Source organism: Tachyglossus aculeatus, chromosome 4, assembly GCF_015852505.1.
Source record: "Tachyglossus aculeatus isolate mTacAcu1 chromosome 4, mTacAcu1.pri, whole genome shotgun sequence".
NCBI classification, from domain to species: domain Eukaryota; kingdom Metazoa; phylum Chordata; class Mammalia; order Monotremata; family Tachyglossidae; genus Tachyglossus; species Tachyglossus aculeatus.
The window spans coordinates 47,075,264-47,098,555 of NC_052069.1; the positions used below are offsets into that span (position 1 = coordinate 47,075,264).

Sequence of the window (23,292 nt, forward strand, 5' to 3'; positions counted from 1 at the left end):
TATATATATAGATATAGATATATATAATGGCATTTATTAAGTGCTTACTATGTGCAGAGTACTGTTCTAAGCGCTGGGAAGGTTACAAGGTGATCAGGTTGTTCCACGGGGCTTGAGAGACAAAGAGGATGGCAGCATCAACTGCAATAGGAAAACTGGGTTGAGGTGCGAATTTTGGAGGGGGGTGAGAAGTTCAATTTTGGACTTAATGAGCCTGATGTGCCAAAGGACCTAGAAGCGGGAGGAGATGCGCAGAGGAGGCAAGGAGTTGGGGCTACTGAGGTAGATTTGGAAGCCACTTGTTGTGAGTGTGGCTGAGCTTTCACAATCTGGCTTCCGTCCCCTTCGCTCCACAGTAACCGCCCTCTCAAAGGTCACAAATGATCTCCTTCTTGCCAAAATCAAAGGCCTTTACTCCACCCTAATTCTCCTCACCCTCTCAGGTGCCTTCATTCATTCATTCATTCATTCAATCGTATTTATTGAGCGCTTACTGTGTGCAGAGCACTGTACTAAGCGCTTGGGAAGTACAAGTTGGCAACACATAGAGAGGGTCCCTACCCAACAACGGGCTAACAGTCTAGAAGGAGGAAGACAAACCACAAAGCAGAACATGTGGACAGGTGTCAAGTCATCAGAATAAAGAGAAATAAAGCTAGATGCCCATCATTAACAAAATAAATAGAATAGTAAATATGTACAAGTAAAATAAATAGAGTAATAAATCTGTACAGTTGCCATTTTAGCTGTGGGACTCTAAGTTTTTGATTCAATGATTCAAGCTTTTCTCCTGATATGAAACCACTATCCCATCAGATCAGACAGAGCCGGTCATTAACACAATGCTATGAAAACTCTTGTTACTCAAGTTCACTTGAAGGTCTCATGCTAACCCTGACGAGTGAAGATGTCCTCTCGATAGAGACCGGGAGCTGAGTTTGTTGAACCAAAATAACTATGTTAATCACACTCTGTTTCTTATAAAACTAGGTGGGTATATTTGTGCATAAGCCTTCGACACTGTCGACCGTCGCCGCCTTCTCCTAGAAACATTACCCAGCCTCTGCTTCACTGACACTGTCCTCTCCTGGTTCTCTTCCTGTCTCTCTGGCCCCTCATTTCATTCAATCATTCAATCGTATTTATTGAGCGCTTACTGTGTGCAGAGCACTGTACTAAGCGCTTGGGAAGTACAAGTTGGCAACACATAGAGAGGGTCCCTACCCAACAACGGGCTAACAGTCTAGAAGGAGGAGGACAGACCACAAAGCAGAACGTGTGGACAGGTGTCAAGTCATCAGAATAAATAGAAATAAAGCTAGATGCCCATCATTAACAAAATAAATAGAATAGTAAATATGTACAAGTAAAATAAATAGAGTAATAAATCTGTACAGTTGCCAATTTAGCTGCGGGACTCTAAGTTTTTGATTCAATGATTCAAGCTTTTCTCCTGATATGAAACCACTATCCCATCAGATCAGACAGAGCCGGTCATTAACACAATGCTATGAAAACTCTTGTTACTCAAGTTCACTTGAAGGTCTCATGCTAACCCTGACAAGTGCAGATGTCCTCTCGATAGAGACCGGGAGCTGAGTTTCTTGAACCAAAATAACTGTGTTAATCACACTCTGTTTCTTGTAAAACTAGGTGGGTATATTTGTGCATAAGCCTTCGACACTGTCGACCGTCGCCGCCTTCTCCTAGAAACATTACCCAGCCTCTGCTTCACTGACACTGTCCTCTCCTGGTTCTCTTCCTGTCTCTCTGGCCCCTCATTTCATTCACTCATTCAATCGCATTTATTGAGCGCTTACTGTGTGCAGAGCACTGTACTAAGCGCTTGGGGAAGTCCAAGTTGGCAACATATAGAGACGGTCCCTACCCGACAGCGGGCTCACAGTCTAGAAGGGGGGAGACAGACAACAAAACAGAATATATTAACAAAATAAAATAAATAGAATGAATATGTACAAATAAAATAGAGTAATAAATATGTATATACATATATACAGGTGCTGTGGGGAGGGGGAGGAGGTAAGGCGGGGGGATGGGGAGGGGGAGGAGGGGGAGAGGAAGGAGGGGGCTCAGTCTGGGAAGGCCTCCTGGAGGAGGTGAGCTCTCAGTAGTTCTCAGTCTCTTTCACGGGCTACTCCTCTGCCTTCCACCCCTAACTGTGGGAGTTCCTCAAGGTTCAGTTCTGAGTCCCCTTCTATTTTCCATCTATACCTACTCCCTACTTATTCGCTCCCATGGCTTCAATAACCATCTTTATGTGGATGATTCCCAAATCTACATCTCCAGCCCTGATCTCATTCATTCATTCATTCAATCGTATCTATTGGGCGCTTACTGTGTGCAGAGCACTGTACTAAGCGCTTGGGAAGTACAAGTCTGTAACACATAGAGACGGTCCCTACCCAACAACGGGCTCACAGTCTAGAAGGGGGAGACAGACAATCAAACACAACATGTCGACATCTCTTACTGTAGACAGACATCTCTTTGCTTCTCTGTAATATCACATTTCCTCCTGCGTTCAAGACATCTCCACTTGGATGTCCTGAACACACCTCAAACATAAGATGTCAAAAACAGAACTCACCTAAAACAGTCAAAACAGTCAAAAACAGTCTCACCTAAGCCCTGTCTTTCCCTTTCACCATAGCCGGCATCACCATCCTTCCTGTCTCATAAGCCTGTAACCTCGGTCCATAAGCAGCGTGGCACAGTAGAAAGAGCCCGGGCTTTGGAGTCAGAGGTCGTGGGTTCAAATCCCTACTCCGCCAATTGTCAGCTGGGTGACTTTGGGCAAGTCACTTAACTTCTCTGTGCCTCAGTGCCATCTATAAAATGGGGATTAAGGCTGTGGGCCTCTTGTGGGACAACCTGATCGCCTTGTAACCTCCCCAGCATTTAGAATAGTGCTTTGCACATAGTAAGTGCTTAATAAATGCCATTATTATTATTATTATTATCATAAACCCATAAGCCTTGACTCCTTTCTCTCATTCGATCCACATATTCCCAAGCGCTTAGTACAGTGCTCTGCACACAGTAAGCGCTCAATAAATATGATTGATGAGTAGGGAACGTGTCAACCAACTGTGGTGTATTGTACTCCCCCAAGCACTTGGTGCGGTGCTCTGAGCAAAGTAAGTGCTCAATACATACCTCACCTCCCTTCTCTCCTTCTCCAGCCCAGCCCGCACCCTCCGCTCCTCCGCCGCTAACCTCCTCACCGTACCTTGTTCTCGCCGTCGACCCCTGGCCCACGTCCTTTCCCTGGCCTGGAATGCCCTCCCTCCTCACATCCGCCAAGCTAGCTCTCTTCCTCCCTTCAAAGCCCTACTGAGAGCTCCCCTCCTCCAGGAGGCCTTCCCACACTGAGCCCCCTTTTTCCTCCCCTCCTCCCCATCCTCCCCGCCCTACCTCCTTCCCCTCCCCACAGCACCTGTATATATGTTTGTACAGACTTATTACCCTATTTATTTTACTTGTACACATTTCTAGACTGTGACCCCGCTGTTGGGTAGGGACCGTCTCTATATGTTACCAACTTGTATTTCCCAAGCGTTTAGTCCAGTGCTCTGCACACAGTCAGCGCTCAACAAGTATGACTGAATGAATGAATGGATTTACTATTCTATTTATTTTGTTAATGGTGTGCATCTAGCTTTATTTCTATTTATTCTGATGACTTGACACCTGTCCACATGTTTTGCTTTGCTGTCTGTCTCCCCAATTTAGACTGTGAGCCCGTTGTTGGGTAGGGACTGTCTCTATATGTTGCCAACTTGTATTTCCCAAGCACTTAGTCCAGTGCTCTGCACACAGCGCTCAATAAATACGACTGAATGAATTTACTATTCTATTTATTTTGTTAATGGTGTGCATCTAGCTTTATTTCAATCAATCAATCGTATTTATTGAGCGCTTACTGTGTGCAGAGCACTGTACTAAGCGCTTGGGAAGTACAAGTTGGCAACATATAGAGACAGTCCCTACCCAACAGTGGGCTCACAGTCTAAAAAGGATCTATTTATTTCTATAAAAGGATCTATTTCTATAAAAGGATCTATTCTATTTCTATAAAAGGATCTATTTTATTTCTATTTATTTCTATTTATTCTGATGACACCTGTCCACATGTTTTGTTTTGCTGTCTTTCTCCCCATTCTAGACTGTGAGCCCGTTGTTGGGTAGGGACTATCTCTGTATGTTGCCAACTTGTATTTCCCAAGCGCTTAGTCCAGTGCTCTGCACACAGTCAGCGCTCAGTAAATACAACTGAATGAATGAATGAATAGGACAGAGTAAAACCATTAGAAGGAAATCACTGGTGGCCCTGGAAAGAAGACTCTCAATAGAGTGGAGAGACTGTTGGAGGCCGACGAGGGAACTGGAGGAGAAGTGGAGGCAGCAGGTATAGACAACCTGTTTAAGGAGCTTGGATAGGAATAGGAGAAGGGGTGAAAATGGAGAGTGCTCAAAGAGCCCGAGAAGGCGCACTCTACTCTGTCCTAATCCTCCTTGACCTAACAGCAGCTTTTGGATCCCAGCACTCAGTACAAGTAGCAGCAGGGCCTAGATAGGGGAGCAGCCTGGGAGACGGAAGGTCCTGGGTTCTAATCCCAGCTCCGCCACTTGTCCGCTCTGTGATGAAGACGGTGAGCCCCATGTGGGACGGGGACTGTGTCCAACCTATCTTGTATCTTCCCCAGTGCTGTCTGGCGCATGGTAAGCGCTTAACAAATACCATTTAAGGAAGGGAAAGGGTGGGGGGGATTCTGCCCTCAGGAAGCACTCATAAATACGACTGATTCTATCATCATCATCATCATCATCATCAATCGCATTTATTGAGCACTTACTGTGTGCAGAGCACTGTACTAAGTGCTTGGGAAGTACGAATTGGCAACATATAGAGACAGTCCCTACCCAACAGTGGGATCACAGTCTAAAAGGGGGAGACAAAACCAAACATACTAACAAAATAAAATAAATAGAATAGATATGTACAAGTAAAATAAATAAATACATAAATAGAGTAATAAATATGTACAAACATATATACATATATACAGGTGCTGTGGGGAAGGGAAGGAGGTAAGATGGGGGGATGGAGAGGGGAACGAAGGGGAGAGGAAGGAAGGGGCTCAGTCTGGGAAGGCCTCCTGGAGGAGGTGAGCTCTCAGTAGGGCCTTGAAGGGAGGAAGAGAGCTAGCTTGGCGGATGGGCAGAGGGAGGACAGAGGGATAATTCTATCATCCCCTTCTTCTGGAAATTCCATTTAAATTAGTTTCTCTGACTTCCCTGACTAAACTCTCACTTCCCCACCCTATTTCTGCTCCAGAGTCACCTAGGCACCGGAGTCCTCACCCCCTAAACAGTTACTCACCCCCAAACCCTCCCAACCTCAGCACGTATGAACAGATCCTTAAACAGATGACGTGTCTGCTGCTTCCCCCTACTTGTAATTTTAATAGCCGCCTTCCCCACTAGATTGTAAAATCCTTGAGGGTAGGGATTATGTCTAGTAACTCTACTGTACCCTCTCCCCCATACTCAATAAATACTACTGATTTCTAGGTATTTTAAGGATAGGGGAGCCGTGGATGGGTTTGAAGGAAGTGAGGAAAGAGCCGGAGAGGGAGCAGAGGTTTGTTGAATGTGGTAATAATAATAATATTTAATTATGGCATTTGTGAAGCGCCTAATATGTGCCAGGCACTGTTGTAAGCACTGGGGTAGATACAAGATAATCAAGTTGGGCACCGCCCCTGTCCCACATAGGGCTCCCACTCTTAATCCCCATTTTCCAAATGAGGGAACTGAGGCAGAGAGAAGTGAAGTGACTTGCCCGAAATCACACAGCGGACAAATCAATCAATCAATCGTATTTATTGAGCGCTTACTGTGTGCAGAGCACTGTACTAAGCGCTTGGGAAGTACAAGTTGGCAACATATAGAGACAGTCCCTACCCAACAGTGGGCTCACAGTCTAAAAGGGGGGAGACAGAGAACAAAACCAAACATACTAACAAAATAAAATAAGTAGAATAGATACGTACAAGTAAAATAAAAACAGTAATAAATATGTACAAGCATATATACACATATACAGGTGCTGTGGGGAAGGGAAGGAGGTAAGATGAGGGGGATGGAGAGGGGGACGAGGGGGAGAGGAAGGAAGGGGCTCAGTCTGGGAAGGCCTCCTGGAGGAGGCTCACAAATGGCAGAGCCAGGATTAGCAAGTAGCGTGTATTTGTTAGAGCGCTTACTTTGCATCAAGCACTGCTCTAACCACTGCGGTAGACGCAAGTTAATCAGGTTGGAGTCCCTGTCTGTTTTTAGAACATGAACGGCGATTGGGTTGGAAGAGCAGGTGGAGAGGAAAGATTTTGAAAGCAGGTGGTGGAACGGGATGACAGCGAATGCTGGGAGTCAGAGGAAACAATCTGGAGGTGCTCATACACCTAGTTTCAATTTCGTCTACAAAGTAACTGCCAAAGTCAAGAGTGGAGTCATCCCTGGAGGTTGTCAGAAGGAAACACCTCACGGTGTTAAGATGATGGTGCAACTGGATTACCCGGGTTGACATTTTCCAAAAGAATTGAGACTAATTTAGTTTTTTTTTTTAAATGTTCAGGTAACTGCACAAAATGGGGGTCCACACCCACTTAATAAAGTCAAACCCGAACTGGTAAAGTGGTCTCGATTCAAATGACTTCATATAATCGGTATACTAATTTTCTACTAGAATTAGAACTGTACATTTGGTTATCACAACTATTTCTGTCTCTGTGCGATGGAAAAATGAGCAGAAGCGAGGGATAACACCAGGGCCAAGGAGTGACACCATGACACACACTAACGGGGGCTTTTTGTGTCCTTTTTTTCCAAATAGTTAAATCTTTCATTATTTATTTAAAGATAATAATACTAATAATAATAATGGCATTTGTTAAGCGCTTACTATGTGCAAAGCACTGTTCTAAGCGCCGGGGGGGGGGGATGCAAAGTGATCAGGTTGTCCCATGGCGGGCTCACAATCTTAATCCTCATTTTACAGATGAGGGAACTGCGGCCCAGAGAAGTTAAGTGACTTGCCCAAGGTCACACAGCAGACATGTGGCGGAGACGGGATTCGAACCCCTGACCTCTGACTCCAAAGCCCGGGCTCTTTCCACTGAGCCACGCTGCTTCTCTTGCCTCTACGATTTCAGGCTCCTTAGGGAAAAGGAGAATGTCTAGAACATTTCCCTGTAACTTCTCAAATGCCTAATACAGTAGATACTCAAATATATGATTGAGTCATTGAGATGGAAAGAGTATTATTCATTCATTCAATTATATTTATGTGTGCAGAGCACTGTACTAAGTGCTTGGAAAGTACAATTTGGCAACAGATAGACAGTCTCTACCCAATAACAGGCTCACAGTCACCCAAAATAATGTTGGTTCATAGCTTGACTGTCGATGTCAGCTCAACTATTACATTGCACAATAAGATACTTGGCTAGTTAGTTAAAGATATCAAGGAAGTCCATGCCTCCAAACCTCTCTGCTTCTCTTCCCCCAGCCCTTTTTATGGTATTTGTTAAGCGTTTAGTATGTGCCAAAAGCTGATCTAAGAGCTGGGGTAGAGACAAGTCAATTAGATCGGACACAGTCCCGGTCCTGCATGGGGCTCACAGTCTAAATACGCGAGAGTAGGATTTAATTTCCATTTTACACTTGAGGAAACTGAGGCACAGAGCTAGGTGACTTGCCTAAAGCCACTTAGCAAGCAATTGGCAGAGATGGGATAAGAATCCCAAGCCTTTCCCCAAGAAAAACACTACTGCAAACTGAACTTTAACAGGTATTATTTACTGAGAGCTCACCTCCTCCAAGAGGCCTTCCCAGACTGAGCCCCCTTTTCCCTCTCCTCCTACCTCCATCCCCTCCCCACAGCCTTTGTATATATATATTTGTAAAGATTTATTACTTCATTTATTTTACTTGTACATATTTACTATTCTATTTATTTTGTTAATGATGTGCATATAGCTTTAATTATATTTGTTCTGACGATTTTGACACCTGTCTACATGTTTTCTTTTGTTGTCTGTCTCCCCCTTTTAGACTGTGAGCCCATTGTTGGGTAGGGACCGTCTCTATATGTTGCCAACTTGTACTCTCCAAGCGCTTAGTACAGTGCTCTGCACACAGTAAGCGCTCAATAAATACGGTTGAATGAATGAATGAAAAAATAAGAATTTCCACAGTCCCTCGAAAGTGAAGCCAACCATCAGAAGGTTCCACTTAGAACACCAGCTCTTAAAAGAGATCTGCTACCCAATTAACAAATTAAAAATTATCAAATTCACCAACCATCAGAATGTTCCACTTAGAACACCGGCTCTTAAAAGAACAAATTAAAAATGATCAAATTATCAAATTCACAGGGCTCTGAAGCTAAATTCATTCATTCATTCAATCGTATTTATTGAGCGCTTACTGTGTGCAGAGCACTGTAGTAAGCGCTTGGGAAGTACAAGCTGGCAACGTATAGAGACGGTCCCTACCCAACAAGAGGCTCACAGTCTAGAAGGGGGAGACAGACAACAAAACAAAACATGTGGACGGGTGTCAAGTCGTCAGAATAAATAGAAGTAAAGCTAGATGCACATCATTAACAAAATAAATAGAATAGTAAATATGTACAAGTAAAATACAGTAATAAATTTGTACAAAATCAGGTTGGAAACGGTCCCTGTCCCACGTGGGGCTCACAGTCTCAATCCCCATTTTACAGATGAAGTAACCGAGGCCCAGAGAAGTGAACTGACTTGCCCAAGGTCACACAGCAGACGAGTGGTCTATTTCATTTGTGCAGATAAACATACTGAGTTGCACAGACCTGGGTTCCAATACCAGCTCTGCCACTTGCTTGCTGTGTGACCTTGGACAAGTCCCTTGACTTCTCTGTGTCTCAGTTACTTCTTCTGTAAAATGGGGATGAAGACTGTGAGCCCCATGAGGGACATGGATTGTGTCCAACTTTATTACCTTGTATTTCTCCCAGCACTTGGAACAGTGCCTGGCATATAGTAAGTGCTTAACAAATACGATTAAAAAAAACCTGTCCTTTTGCAGAAGACAAAACAGCACTACAGCGTTTGTGTGTCCTTTCATTAATCAATCAATTGTATTTATTGAGCGCTTACTGTGTGCGGAGCACTGTACTAAGCGCTTGGGAAGTACAAGTTGGCAACATATAGAGACGGTCCCTACCCAACAGTGGGCTCACAGTCTAAAAGAGTGGGCTCACAGTCTAAAATTCTTTCATTAACAAGTATGATAATCAAAAACACACAAATCAAACGTGCCCTAACCATATACATTGCTGAAAACATGCGAACCGCACTCATTCCACCTAGTGTGCATGTAATCATCATCAATCGTATTTATTGAGCGCTTACTATGTGCAGAGCACTGTACTAAGCGCTTGGGAAGTACAAATTGGCAACATATAGAGACAGTCCCTACCCAACAGTGGGCTCACAGTCTAAAAGGGGGAGACAGAGAACAAAACCAAACATACTAACAAAATAAAATAAATAGGATAGATATGTACAAGTAAAATAAATAAATAAATAGAGTAATAAATAAATAGAGTAATAGAGTAATAAATAAATAGAGTAAATAAATAAATAGAGTAATAAATAAATAGAGTAAATAAATAAATAAATAGAGTAATAAAACTGTACAAATATTTACAAGTGCCGTGGGGAGGGGAAGGAGGTAGGGCGGGGGGGGGGGGGGGATGGGCAGCACGGCTTAGTGGATAGAGCATGGATCTGGGAATCTAGTAATAATAATAAAAATAATGATGGCTTCATTTTACAGATGATAAAACTAAGGCCCAGAGAAGCGATTTGCCCGAGGTCACCCGGCAAACGTTTGGCGGGGTTGGGATTAGAACCCAGGTCTGTAATGATTCTCTTTGATTCATTCATTCAATCGCATTTATTGAGCATTTACTGTGTGCAGGGCACTGTACTAAGCGCTTGGGAAAGTACAAGTTGGCAACATATAGAGACAGTCCCTACCCAACAGTGGGCTCACAGTGTTGAAGTGCTTGCCATTTGCCATACTCGGCTCATGAAGAATAGCAGCTCACTCAATCACATTTATTGAGTGCTTACTGTGTGCAGAACACTGTACTAAACACTTGGGAGAGTAAAACACAATATAACAGACACACATTCCCTGCCCACAATGAGCTTACACTCCTATGGGAAGCCGCATGGCACAGTGGTTAGGGCACAGGCCTGGGAGTGAGAAGGTCATGGGTTCTAATCCTGACTCCACCACTTGTCTGCTGTGCGACCTTGGGCAAGTTCATTCATTCATTCAATCGTATTTATTGAGTGCTTACTGTGTGCAAAGCACTGTACTAAGCGCTTGGGCAACATACAGAGACGGTCCCTACCCAACAGTGGGCTCACAGTCTAGAAGGGGAAGACAGAGAACAAAAAGAAACATATTAACAAAATAAAATAAATAGAATAAATATGTACAAATAAAATAGAGTAATAAATACGTACAAACATATATACATTCATTCATTCAATCATATTTATTGAGCGCTTACTGTGTGCAGAGCACTGTACTAAGCGCTTGGGAAGTCCAAGTTGGCAACATATAGAGACGGTCCCTACCCAACAGTGGGCTCACAGTCTAGAAGGGAGAGACAGAGAACAAAACAAAACATATGAACAAAATAAAATAAATAGAATAAATATGTACAAATAAAATAGAGTAATAAATACGTACAAACATATATACATATATACATCAAGCGTCAAGGAGAGATAGAAGGCGGGCGGCAGAGGAGATTATAATGGTCTGGTCTTTCATTCATTCATTCATCCAATCGTATTTATTGAGCGCTTACTGTGTGCAGAGCACTGTACTAAGCCGCTTCTCTGTGCCCCAGTTATCATCATCATCAATCGTATTTATTGAGCGCTTACTGTGTGCAGAGCACTGTACTAAGCGCTTGGGAAGTACAAATTGGCAACATATAGAGACAGTCCCTACCCAACCGTGGGCTCACAGTCTAAAAGGGGGAGACAAAACCAAACATGCTAACAAAATAAAATAAATAGAATAGATATGTACAAGTAAAATAAATAAATAAATAAATAAATAAATAGAGTAATAGAGTGATAGTTTTAGTTATCCCATCTGTAAAATGGGGATTGAGACTGTGAACCCCATGTGGGATATTGATGCCTGTTTATTTTTTTTTATGGCTGTCTCCCCACTTCTAGACCGTAAGCCCGGTGTGGGCAGGGATTGTCTCTCTTTATTGCCGAACTGTACTTTCCAAGCACTTGGTACAGGGCTCTGTACACAGTAAGCACTCAATAAATACGACTGACTGAAGACTATGAGACCCATGTGGGACACGGATTGTGTCCCCCAGCATATTATTATTATTATATTATTCTTGTATCCTCCCCAGCGCTTAGAACAGTGCTTGGCACATAGTAAGCGCTTAACAAATGCCACTATTATTATTATTATTATTATTATTCATCAGTAATGAATGAATGAATGACAGGGACTGTGTCCAACCCAACTTGCTGGTAACCACTCCAGTGCTTAGTACAATGCCTGGCACCTGGTCAGCGCTTAACAAATACCACAATTATTATTATTACCATTATCTTCATTGTTGAAATTCAGACTTCAGTTGCCTTCTAGCATTCCTCTCCCACACCACATTTTTTCACTAGGCTTTCCTGCTTCCTGCTTTAAACTCACTTCATGATCCCCCCTAGCCCAATTTGGTAGTCACACCTGCACCTGAAGTTCATTATGTCAAAAAAACCTCTCAAATTCACTTGTCCACCATAATAATACCATAATTATTATTATGGTAATTATTGTTATTAATAATAATAATAATTCCATAATTATTATTGTTATGTGACTTTAAACATCATCATCATCATCAATTGTATTTATTGAGCGCTTACTGTGTGCAGAGCACTGTACGAAGCGCTTGGGAAGTACAAGTTGGCAACATATAGAGTCGGTCCCTACCCAACAGTGGGCTCACAGTCTAAAAGGGGGAGACAGAGAACAAAACCAAACATACTAACAAAATAAAATAAATAGACTAGATATGTACAAGTAAAAGTTCAAGTACAAGTTAAAGGTTCTAGACTGTGAGCCCACTGTTGGGTAGGGACTGTCTCTCTATGTTGCCAACTTGGACTTCCCAAGCGCTTAGTACAGTGCTCTGCACACAGTAAGCGCTCACTAAATACGATTGATTGATTATCTTACCTCCTTCCCTTCCCCACAGCACCTGTATATATATATATATATATATGTTTGTACATATTTATTACTCTATTTACTTATTTATTCTGCTTGTACATATCTATTCTATTTATTTTATTTTGTTAGCATGTTTGGTTTTGTTCTCTGTCTCCCCCTTTTTAGACTGTGAGCCCACTGTTGGGTAGGGACTGTCTCTATATGTTGCCAACTTGTGCTTCCCAAGCGCTTAGCACAGCGCTCTGCACATAGTAAGCGCTCAATAAATACGATTGATGATGATGATGATTATTATATGAAGGGGGAGGGATTTCCTTTCACAGCCAACATTACACCTGTTGTCCTTGAGCAATAAATCCACACACTTGCTGTCTTTAAACTCTCCCCTCCAGACCATCACGAAATCCAGTCAGTTTTTTCTCCAGAACATGGACGGAACCCACCCCTCAACAGGCCTGGGCTGCCGGTCCCAGCTCTCAACATATCCTGGCTTGACCGTCTCCCCCTTTTAGACTGTGAGCCCACTGTTGGGTAGGGACCGTCTCTATACGTTGCCAATTTGTACTTCCCAAGCGCTTAGTACAGTGCTCTGCACACAGTAAGCCCTACGATTGATGATGATGATGATTGAGCGAATCACCCTTCTAACTGGTTTTCCTGCCTCCACTCTCCTCTCCGGTCTATAGTTTATTCTGCTGATTTTTCTAAAAAGTCACTCTGCGTACACTCGCTCTCCCATTAGGGTAAAAGGTCTTTTTGGGGAGGGAAGGTGTCACTTTTCCGTTGCACTCTCCCAAGTTCAGCGCGTTGCAGCCAGTGAGAGCTCGAGAAAATATTATTCCACAAACACCTCTCCTCTCCTCAGAAACCGCCCCGGATCTCTATCCCTTTCCAGGCGACAAGGCAATCATCAAGCAGAAAATCCTGCCTTCCATCCTTAAGGCACTCAATCTGGGCTCTCCCTCTCGCTTATCCACTCTCTTTGCCCACTCTACGCCAGAACTCACTTTTCATTTTTCCCTCCTGCTTCTCTACTCTCCAAAGTCGATCAATCGATCGTATTTATGGAGCGCTTACTGTGGGCAGAGCACTGGACTAAGCGCTTGGGAAGTACAAGTGGTCGTGGCTCAGAGAAGCGGCGTGGCTCAGCGGGCTTTGGAGTCGGCGGTCATGGGTTCAAATCCCGGCTCTGCCAGCTGTCAGCTGTGTGACTGTGGGCAAGTCACTTCACTTCTCTGGGCCTCAGTTCCCTCATCTGGAAAATGGGGATTGACTGTGAGCCCCCCGGGAGACAACCTCATCACCTTGTAACCTCCCCAGCGCTTGGAACAGTGCTTTGCACATAGTAAGCGCTTAACAAGTGCCATTATTATTATTATTATCAATCAGTAAATGGCATTTATTGAGTATTTAAGCAATATGGCCTAGTGGATACAGCACAGGCCTAGGAGTCGGAAAGACCCGGGTTCTAATCGCAGCTCCGCCACTCGTTTGCTGTGTGACCCCGGGGAAGTCACTTAACATTTCTGTTCATTCATTCAATCGTATTTATTGAGTGCTTACTGTTTGCAGAGCACTCTCATCTGTCAAATGGGGATGAAGACTATGAGCCCCAAGTAGGACAAGGACTGTGTCCAACCCTATTTGTATCAATCCCAAGCACTTAGAACAGTGTCTGGCACATAGTAAGCCCTTAAATACCATTATTATCCTAGAGCACTGTACTAAGCACTCAGGAAAGTTCAATACAACAGAGCCAGTGGACACTTTCCCCATCCACAAGGAGTTCAAAGCCTAGAGGGGGAGACAGGTGATAAAATAAATGTCATTCATTCATTCGTATTTATTGAGCACTTCCTGTGTGCAGAGCACTGTACTAAGCGCTTGGGAAGTAGAAGTCGGCAACATATAGAGACGGTCCCTACCCAACCACGGGCTCACAATCTAGAAGGGGGAGACGGACAACAAAACAAAACATGTAGAAATGCTGAAGGGGCTGAGGGTGGAGTGAATATCAAACGCTTAAAGCATTCAGGATTCAGACACCACAAAAGGGAGAGGGAGTAAAGGAAATGAGAGTTTATTTGGGGCTGGCCTTTTGGAAGAACAGCGTGGCCTTGTGCATTGAGCATGAGCCTAGGAATCAGAAGGATGTGGGTTCTAATCCTGGCTCCGCCACGAGAGCCTGCTCTGTGACCTCGCAAAAGTCACTTTATTTCTCTGTGCCTCAGTTATCTCATCTATAATAATAACAACAATGGTATTTGTTAAGCGCTTACTATTTGTCAATCACCGTTCTAAGTGCTGGGTAAAATGGGGATTAAGACTAAGAGCCCAGTGTGGGACAGGGATGTGTCCAACCCAATTATCTTGTACCCACCCCACCGCTTAGTACAGGGTCTGGCACAGAGTAAGCGCCTAACAGATACCATAATTATTATTATGCGACTTTAAAGGTTGGGAGAGTTGGTATTCGGTTATTTATTTATTTATTTTACTTGTACATATCTAGTCTATTCATTTTATTTTGTTAGTAAGTTTGGTTTTGTTCTCTGTCTCCCCCTTTCAGACTGTGAGCCCACTGTTGGGTAGGGACTGTCTCTATATGTTGCCAACTTGGACTTCCCAAGCGCTTAGTCCAGTGCTCTGCACACAGTAAGCGCTCAATAAATGCGATTGATTGATTGATTGATTGAAGGGGGAGGGATTTCAACGCTAGAGCCGAGGCAGGGCATGCCAAGCTCACTCTCTTCCTCCCTTCAAAGCCCGACTGAGAGCTCACCTCCTCCAGGAGGCCTTCCCACACTGAGCCCCCTTTTTCCTCTCCTCCCCATCCCCCCCTCTGCCCTACCTCCTTCCCCTCCTCACAGCACTTATATATATTTGTACAGATTTATTACTCTATTTTACTTGTACATATTTACTATTCTATTTATTTTGTTATTGATGCGCACAGAGCTTTAATTCAATTTGTTCTGACGATTTTGACACCTGTCTACATGTTTCGTTTTGTTGTCTGTCTCCCCCTTCTAGACTGTGAGCCCGTTATTGGGCAGGGACCGTCTCTATAGGTTGCTGACTTGTACTTCCCAAGCGCTTAGTACAGTGCTCTGCACACAGTAAGCGCTCAATAAATATGATTGGATGAATGAATGAATGAATGAAAGAGGTCGGAGGTGAGATAGACGAAATCGGGGCATAGTGATCAAGCCACTATGTAGTAGGGTGCGTTAGGAGGTGGCAAGCTGACTTAGGGCTTTAAAACTGATACCCTTTCCAGACTAAGCCCCTTCCTTCCTCTCCCCCTCGTCCCCCTCTCCGTCCCCCCCATCTTACCTCCTTCCCTTCCCCACAGCACCTGTATATATGTATATATGTTTGTACATATTTATTACTCTATTTATTTATTTATTCATTTATCTTACTTGTACATATCTATTCTATTTATTTTATTTTGTTAGTAGGTTTGGTTTTGTTCTCTGTCTCCCCCTTCTAGACTGTGAGCCCGCTGTTGGGTAGGGACCGTCTCTGTGTGTTGCCGACTTGTACTTCCCAAGCGCTTAGTACAGTGCTCTGCACACAGTAAGCGCTCAATAAATACGATTGATTGATTGATTGAGTACATAGTTTCTGTTTTATGCAGAGGTGGATGGGGAAACTTTAATTCACCCCCTTCCTCCTGCCTGGAACTTCCTCCACATTCAACCCACCAGACTATAGCTCTTCCCATCCCTCCTGAAATCCCACATTCATTCATTCATATTTATTGAGCGCTTATTGTGTGCAACGCACAGTACTGAGCACTTGGAAGGTACAATTCAGCAAGAGAGAGAGATAATCCCTGCCCTCAACGGGCTCACATCATCATCATCATCATCATCAATCGTATTTATTGAGCGCTTACTATGTGCAGAGCACTGTACTAAGCGCTTGGGAAGTACAAATTGGCAGTCCCTACCCAACAGTGGGCTCACAGTCTAAAAGGGGGAGACAGAGAACAAAACCAAACATACTAACAAAATAAAATAAATAGAATAGATATGTACAAATAAAATAGAGTAAAAAAAATATGTACAAACATATATCCATATATACAGGTGCTGTGGGGAAGGGAAGGAGGTAAGATGGGGGGGATGGAGAGGGGGACGAGGGGGAGAGTCTTGAGAGTCAGAAGATGTGGGTTCTAATCCCGGCTCGGCCACCTGTCTGCTGTGTGTCTTCTAGACTGTGAGCCCAGCGTTGGGTAGGGACTGTCTCTATATGTTGCCAACTTGTACTTCCCAAGCGCTTAGTACAGTGCTCTGCACACAGTAAGCGCTCAATAAATACGATTGATTGATTGACCCTGGGCAATCCTCTGTACTCTAGTACAGAGTGTGGCAGATAGCAAGCAATTAACAAATACCATAATTATTAATGTTAGAAGCAGCATGGCATAGAGGATAGAGCTTGGGCCTGGGAGTCTAATCCTGTCTGTGCTGCTTGTCTGCTGTGTGACCTTAGGCAAGTCACTTCACTTCTCTGTGCCACAGTTACCTCATCTGTAAAAGGGGAATTGAGACTGAGAGCCCCATGTGGGATAGGGACCAACCCAATTTGCTTGTACCCACCCCAGTGCTTAGTACAGTGCCTGACACATAGTAAGCACTTAACAAATACTATTATAATTATTATTCTCTGTGGCTCAGTGACCTCATCTGTAAAATGGGGATTAAGACTGTAAACCCCACATGGGACAACCTGATTACCTTCTATCTATCCCAGCACGTAGAACAGTGCTTAGCATACAGTAAGCGCTTTACAATTACCATTATTATTATTATTCCCAACTACTACCTTTGCACAAATGCATTCACAGCTTCCTGGGACACATTTGTACTCAAATACTTAAGCACCTGCTTGTTAGCTTTCCATAATATGAGCTGTGTCGCTTTTAGACTGTGAGCCCACTGTTGGGTAGGGACTGTCTCTATATGTTGCTAACTTGTACTTCCCAAGCGCTTACTACAGTGCTCTGCACACGGTAAGCGCTCAATAAATACAACTGATTGATTGATTGATTGAGCATTGCCTCAATCCTGGTGAGCTGTATTCCAAGACTTCATTATCAATAATCCTACCTTGCTACTTGATGCTGAGAATGACCTGAAGGAGGTCCACACCTCACAACCGCAACACCATTACAGCTTTTTAAATCTTCCACTCGGTACGAAGGTCTGAGACCCTATTATGACCGCACAATGTCCACCTCCCTAGGGCCATGCTGACTCAATTCCGTTTTCTACTTTTGTCAATGTGTGCATCATCATCATCAATTGTATTTACTGAGCGCTTACTATGAGCAGAGCACTGTACTAAGCGCTTGGAAAGTACAAATTGGCAACATATAGAGACAGTCCCTACCCAACAGTGGGCTCACAGTCTAAAAGGGGGAGACAGAGAACAAAACCAAACATACTAACAAAATAAAATAAATAGAATAGATACGTACAAGTAAAATAAATAAATAAATAGAGTAATATGTGCAGGTGCTGTGGGGAAGGGAAGGAGGTAAGATGGGGGGATGGAGAGGGGGACGAGGGGGAGAGGAAGGAAGAGGCTCAGTCTGGGAAGGCCTCCTGGAGGAGGTGAGCCCTCAGCAGGGCCTTGAAGGGAGGAAGAGAGCTAGCTTGGCGGATGGGCAGAGGGAGGCCATTCCAGGCCCGGGGGATGACATGGGCCGGGGGTCGGGTACTGCCGAGGTTGCGGGATTCAATTCTAAGGGGCCAATTTTCGGGTCATGCATCTGTTTTCCTTGCAACAGGTTGGTACGCAATCACGGTTTTCTTCAGGGTTCAGTTCAGGACCAGTTCAGGGCATTCTGCTGACTGAAAAACGGTTCCAGATCATCCACAAACCAACCATCCCCAACAATGCCCGACACCTCCCTCCTATCTAAACCATTTCTACCCCCTGAGCCCTCCTGTCCGCTATGTGACATTGTGCCAGTAAAATGGGATTAATAATAATAATAATAATGATGATGGTATTTGTTAAGCGCTTACTACATGCAAAGCACTGTTCTAAGCGCTGGGGAGGTTACAAAGTGATCTGGTTGTCTCACGGGGGGCTCACAGTCTTAATCTTAATCCCCCTTTTAGACTGTGAGCCCACTGTTGGGTAGGGACTGTCTCTATGTGTTGCCAATTTGTACTTCCCAAGCGCTTAGTACAGTGCTCTGCACATAGTAAGCGCTCAATAAATACGATTGATTGATTGATTGATTGATTGATTAATCCCCATTTTACAGATGAGGGAACTGAGGCCCAGAGAAGTGAAGTGACTTGCCCAAAGTCACACAGCTGGCAATTGGCGGAGCCGGGATTCGAACCCATGACCTCTGACTCAAAAGCCCGGGCTCTTTCCACTGAGCCACACTGCTTCTCTATGTGGTAGAGAAGCAGTGTGAGCCCACTGTTGGGTAGGGACTGTCTCTATATGTTGCCAACTTGTACTTCCCAAGCGCTTAGTACAGTGCTCTGCACACAGTAAGCACTCAATAAATACGATTGATTGATTGATTGATTGGTACAGAGACTGTCCAACCCAATTATCTTGTATCTACCCCAGTGCTAGGTACAGTGCTGGGCATTTAAAAACCACAGGAAAAAAAATATAGACATGACCTGCCATGAGCAAATTCCCCTATATCCTTCACCTTTTCCTATCCCACTCCCTTCCTGTAATCCCTAAAACCCGGATGATCTAGGACATCATCATCATCACCATCAATCGTATTTATTGAGTGCTTACTGTGTGCAGAGCACTGTACTAAGCGCTTGGGAAGTCCAAGTTGGCAACATATAGAGACAGTCCCTACCCAACAGTGGGCTCACAGTCTAAAAGGGGGAGACAGAGAACAAAACCAAACATACTAACAAAATCAAATAAATAGAATGGATATGTACAAGTAAAATAGATAAATAAATAGGACATGATATTATCATTTGCAGCATGGCCTAACGGATAGAGCACGGACCTGGGAGCTGGAAGGACCTGGGTCCTTGTCCCAGCTCTGCCACTTGCCCGCTGTGTGATCCTGGGCAAGTCACTTCACCTCTCTGCGCCTCAGTTACCTCATCTGCAAAATGCGGGTGAAAACTGTGAGCCCTATGAGGGACAGGGATTGTGTCCAACCCTATTATCTTGTATCAACTCCAGCACTTAGAACAGTTCCTGGCGCATAGTAAGGACTTAAATACCACCATTATTACTATTATTATTATTATCCTTGCTGCTCTCTCCCATTTGGGCCACGCTGGGGAGAGAACCGATCTATTTTTTTTTTTTACTCTCCAGAGCTGTTTCGGCACCATCACACAATTCGCATGTAACCACTTCAGCGCTTAGTACGGTGCCTGCTGCACAGTAAGCCTTAAATACCATAATTTAAAGTAATTTAACCATCTGTAAAATGGATGCTTAGTACAGTGCCTGCTGCACAGTAAGCCTTAAATACCATAATTTAAAATAATTTAACCATCTGTAAAATGGAGGTGAAGACTGTGAGCCCCCCCATGGGACAACCTGATCACCTTGTAACCTCCCCGGCGCTTAGAACAGTGCTTTGCACACAGTAAGTGCTTAATAAATGCTATCATTATTATTATTATTACTATCGGTATTATTATTATTTTCCCCACCGTCCCTCGAATTCTACACTACCTCTATCCCTGTGGGCAGGGAATACGTCCATCTATTGTTATATTGTACTCTTCCAAGTGCCTAGTGCAGTGCTCTGCCCACATTACATGCTCAATAAATACAACTGAATAACTACAACTGCCATCACCCCCTGCACCCTCTAATTCCTCCTACGCTTTGAGTGACTTCAACGCCTCTCTCTCCTTCCTCCAACACTGGCCCCCAGGGACCTCAATGGTCCCAACTACCTTCCAGCTGCCCAATTCCCAACCCGGTTGACCTCCTCCTCCCCCCACCTCAACCCGCACACCAACTTGGGCACATCCTGGATCTCACGACACATCCCTGTACAAGTTTTTAGACTGTGAGCCCACTGTTGGGTAGGGACTGTCTCTACAGTTGCCAACTTGTACTTCCCAAGCACTTAGTACAGTGCTCTGCACACAGTAAGCGCTCAATAAATACGATTGATGATGATGATGATGAAGACTATGAGACCCATGTGCTCTGCACATAGTAAGCGCTCAATAACTACAATTGATGATGATGAAGTTCCAACATCCCCAGCTCCCAAAAGCCAAAGCACAACTTTCTAGCCTGTCAGCCACCCACACCTTGCTCAAGTTTTCTTCGCCCACTGGACTCCGTGCCCAACGCAAACTCTCATGTCCCTCCTACGATCCACAGTTTCACATTTTCATCACCACCCTCTCCACTGCACAACTTGCTTGCCACCCACTATCCCATTGGTTGGAGGTGGGCTTTCGAGAGGAGTCTGAAATGAGAAAATATTTGAAAGAGGGAGACTGTTCCAGGCAACAGTGAGTAATAATAATAATAATTATGGTATTTGTTAAGTGCTTACTATGTGTCCGGCACCGCACCAAGCGTTGGGGTGGATACAAGCAAATCAGGCTGGACACGGTCCCTGTCCCACTATCTCAAGCCCCATTTTACAGATGGGGTAACCGAGGCCAAGAGAAGCGAAGTGATTTGTCCAAGGTCACACAGCAGACACGTGGCAGAGCTGAGATTAGAACCCATGACCTTCTGGCTCCCAAGTCCAGGCTCTATCCACTACACTGTACTGCAGTAAGGTTAACTTGGGAGGAACGGAGTGTAGGTGTAAGGAGAGAAGAGAAATGATTAAGTGCCTTAAAGTCAACGGTCAAGAGGGCTTCCGTTGATGGGAGCTCAATGGGCAACCATTTAAAGTTTTTGCTCTTAACGCTAGCCTGTTTTTCATGTTCTATTAACGTTATCTCAGAAACTTCAACAGCTAAAAGATGACTGCCTGGAACTGGCTTGGGTTTGTCCGTCTCCCTTTAGACTGTAAACTGTTTGAGGGCAAAACCTTATTTCGTACGCAGCTGAATTCTCCCAAGGATTAGTACTCAGTAGGCATTCAAAGGCAGTTGATTTGATTGCACGTTTTCTATTGCGGCCCACCTATAAAACAGATCCTCAAAGACCCGTCAATACCCATAACTTACTACACTGGAGTTTCCCAGTGGACTGAAGTGTGATTTAACAACGGATACATCTTAAAAGACATTTCAACGTGCTCCTTCTGCGAACACCATAAGCTTTATCTAAAACCCGTGCTTCTCCCACTTCTCAATCCCTGCAGTGTTTTCCTTATTGCTATTCCTCCCTGCAAATGGCATCCATCACAGTACGTAGCCAGTGTTCTAGAACTATTGAAAATACCACACAAGTGCCAAAACATTGGGGGAATTATTGTTTTACTGCCAATCGGGAAAAGGATTGGGATGAACAGCTGGGAGAAAGCTTGAGACAGGAGGTAGGTACAACTCGGCGAAATGTCAAAGCCAAACTTTTCAGAGAAAATCATCTTTCCTTACAAGAGGAATCCACGGGAGAGGAGGAGATTCGAAGAGAAAAAGAGCCCTTGAGAGACCCAATTACTATGATACTTGTTAAGCCCTTACTATGTGCCAAGCACTGTACTAAGCGCTGGGGAAGATATAAATTTGTCAGGTCAGATGCAGTCCCTTGTAAAACAACGATGAATTAAATCCTCTTTCTTTTTCAATACGGCAGCAGTGGCCGTCTTTATGGGTAGGGAACGTGTCTGCTACTTCTGTTCCATTGTACTCTCCCAGGTGCTTGGTACATTCATTCATTCATTCATTCAATCGTATTTATTGAGCGCTACAGTGCTCTATACACAGTAAGTGTTTAATAAATCACTGGTTGGTTGCTCAGTTTGCCATACCATCCTTCTGGAAAAAATAACTGTAGTTAGTGACAGATTCTTCAAGATTTCTGGGGTGGCTGAAGAATGTCTCAATTTCTAGGACCTCTACACCCTAGACGGGTGTAGAACTAGACTGTATGCTCTTTACGGGCAGGGAACGTGTCTGCTATTTCTGTTGTACTGGACTCTACTAAGCGCTTAGTACAGGGCTCTGCGCATAGTGAGCCCCCAATAAATACCACCGATTGATTGTTAGAGAGTGAAGAGCTGCTTCCACAACAAGACTCTTGATTTGGGAATACAGCCCCAGCTGCACAGTCTCGTGGCCTAGTGGATAGAGCAATGAACCCGGGAGTCGGAAGGACCTGGGTTCTAATCCCTGCTCCTGCTCATCCCTGGGTGACCTTGGGCGAGTCACTTAACTTCTCTGGACCTCAGTTCCCTCATCTGTAAAATGGGAGTTAAGACTGTAACTCCTATGTGGGGCAGGGACTAGTTAATACCTACCCCTTCCTCTCCCCCTCGTCCCCCTCTCCATCCCCCCATCTTACCTCCTTCCCTTCCCCACAGCACCTGTATATATGTATATATGTTTGTACATATCTATTACTCTATGTATTTATTTATTTTGCTTGTACATATCTATCCTATTTATTTTATTTTGTTAGTATGTTTGGTTTTGTTCTCTGTCTCCCCCTTTTAGACTGGGAGCCCACTGTTGGGTAGGGACTGTCTCTATATGTTGCCAATTTGTACTTCCCAAGCGCTTAGTACAGTGCTCTGCACATAGTAAGTGCTCAATAAATACGATTGATGATGATGATGATGGTACCCCAACACTTAAAATAGCAATAATAATCATGGTATTTGTTATGCCCTTACTATGTGCCAAGCACTGCTCTAAGCACTGGGGGAGATACAAGGTTATCAGGTTGTCCCAGGTGGGGCTCACAGTCTTAATCCCCATTTCACAGACGAGGTGACTGAGGCCCAGAGAAGTGACTTGCCCAAAGTCACACAGCTTACAATTCATTCATTCA

General features: G+C 44.1%; 1 protein-coding gene across 4 annotated transcripts in view; it reads right to left on the reverse strand.

The window, feature by feature from the left end:
• The window catches only part of EVI5 (ecotropic viral integration site 5), a 307,843-nt gene that overhangs the window by 234,900 nt on the left and 49,651 nt on the right, over positions 1-23,292 (reverse strand). For 2 of the 4 annotated variants that reach the window (XM_038745027.1, XM_038745026.1), the window contains exon 1: positions 17,469-17,487. The exons of the other annotated variants lie outside the window; for them this stretch is intronic. The gene's annotated coding sequence lies outside the window, so the exon portion shown is untranslated. Of the gene's footprint in view, positions 1-17,468; positions 17,488-23,292 lie in introns of those variants that run through there. 4 annotated transcript variants of the gene reach the window in all.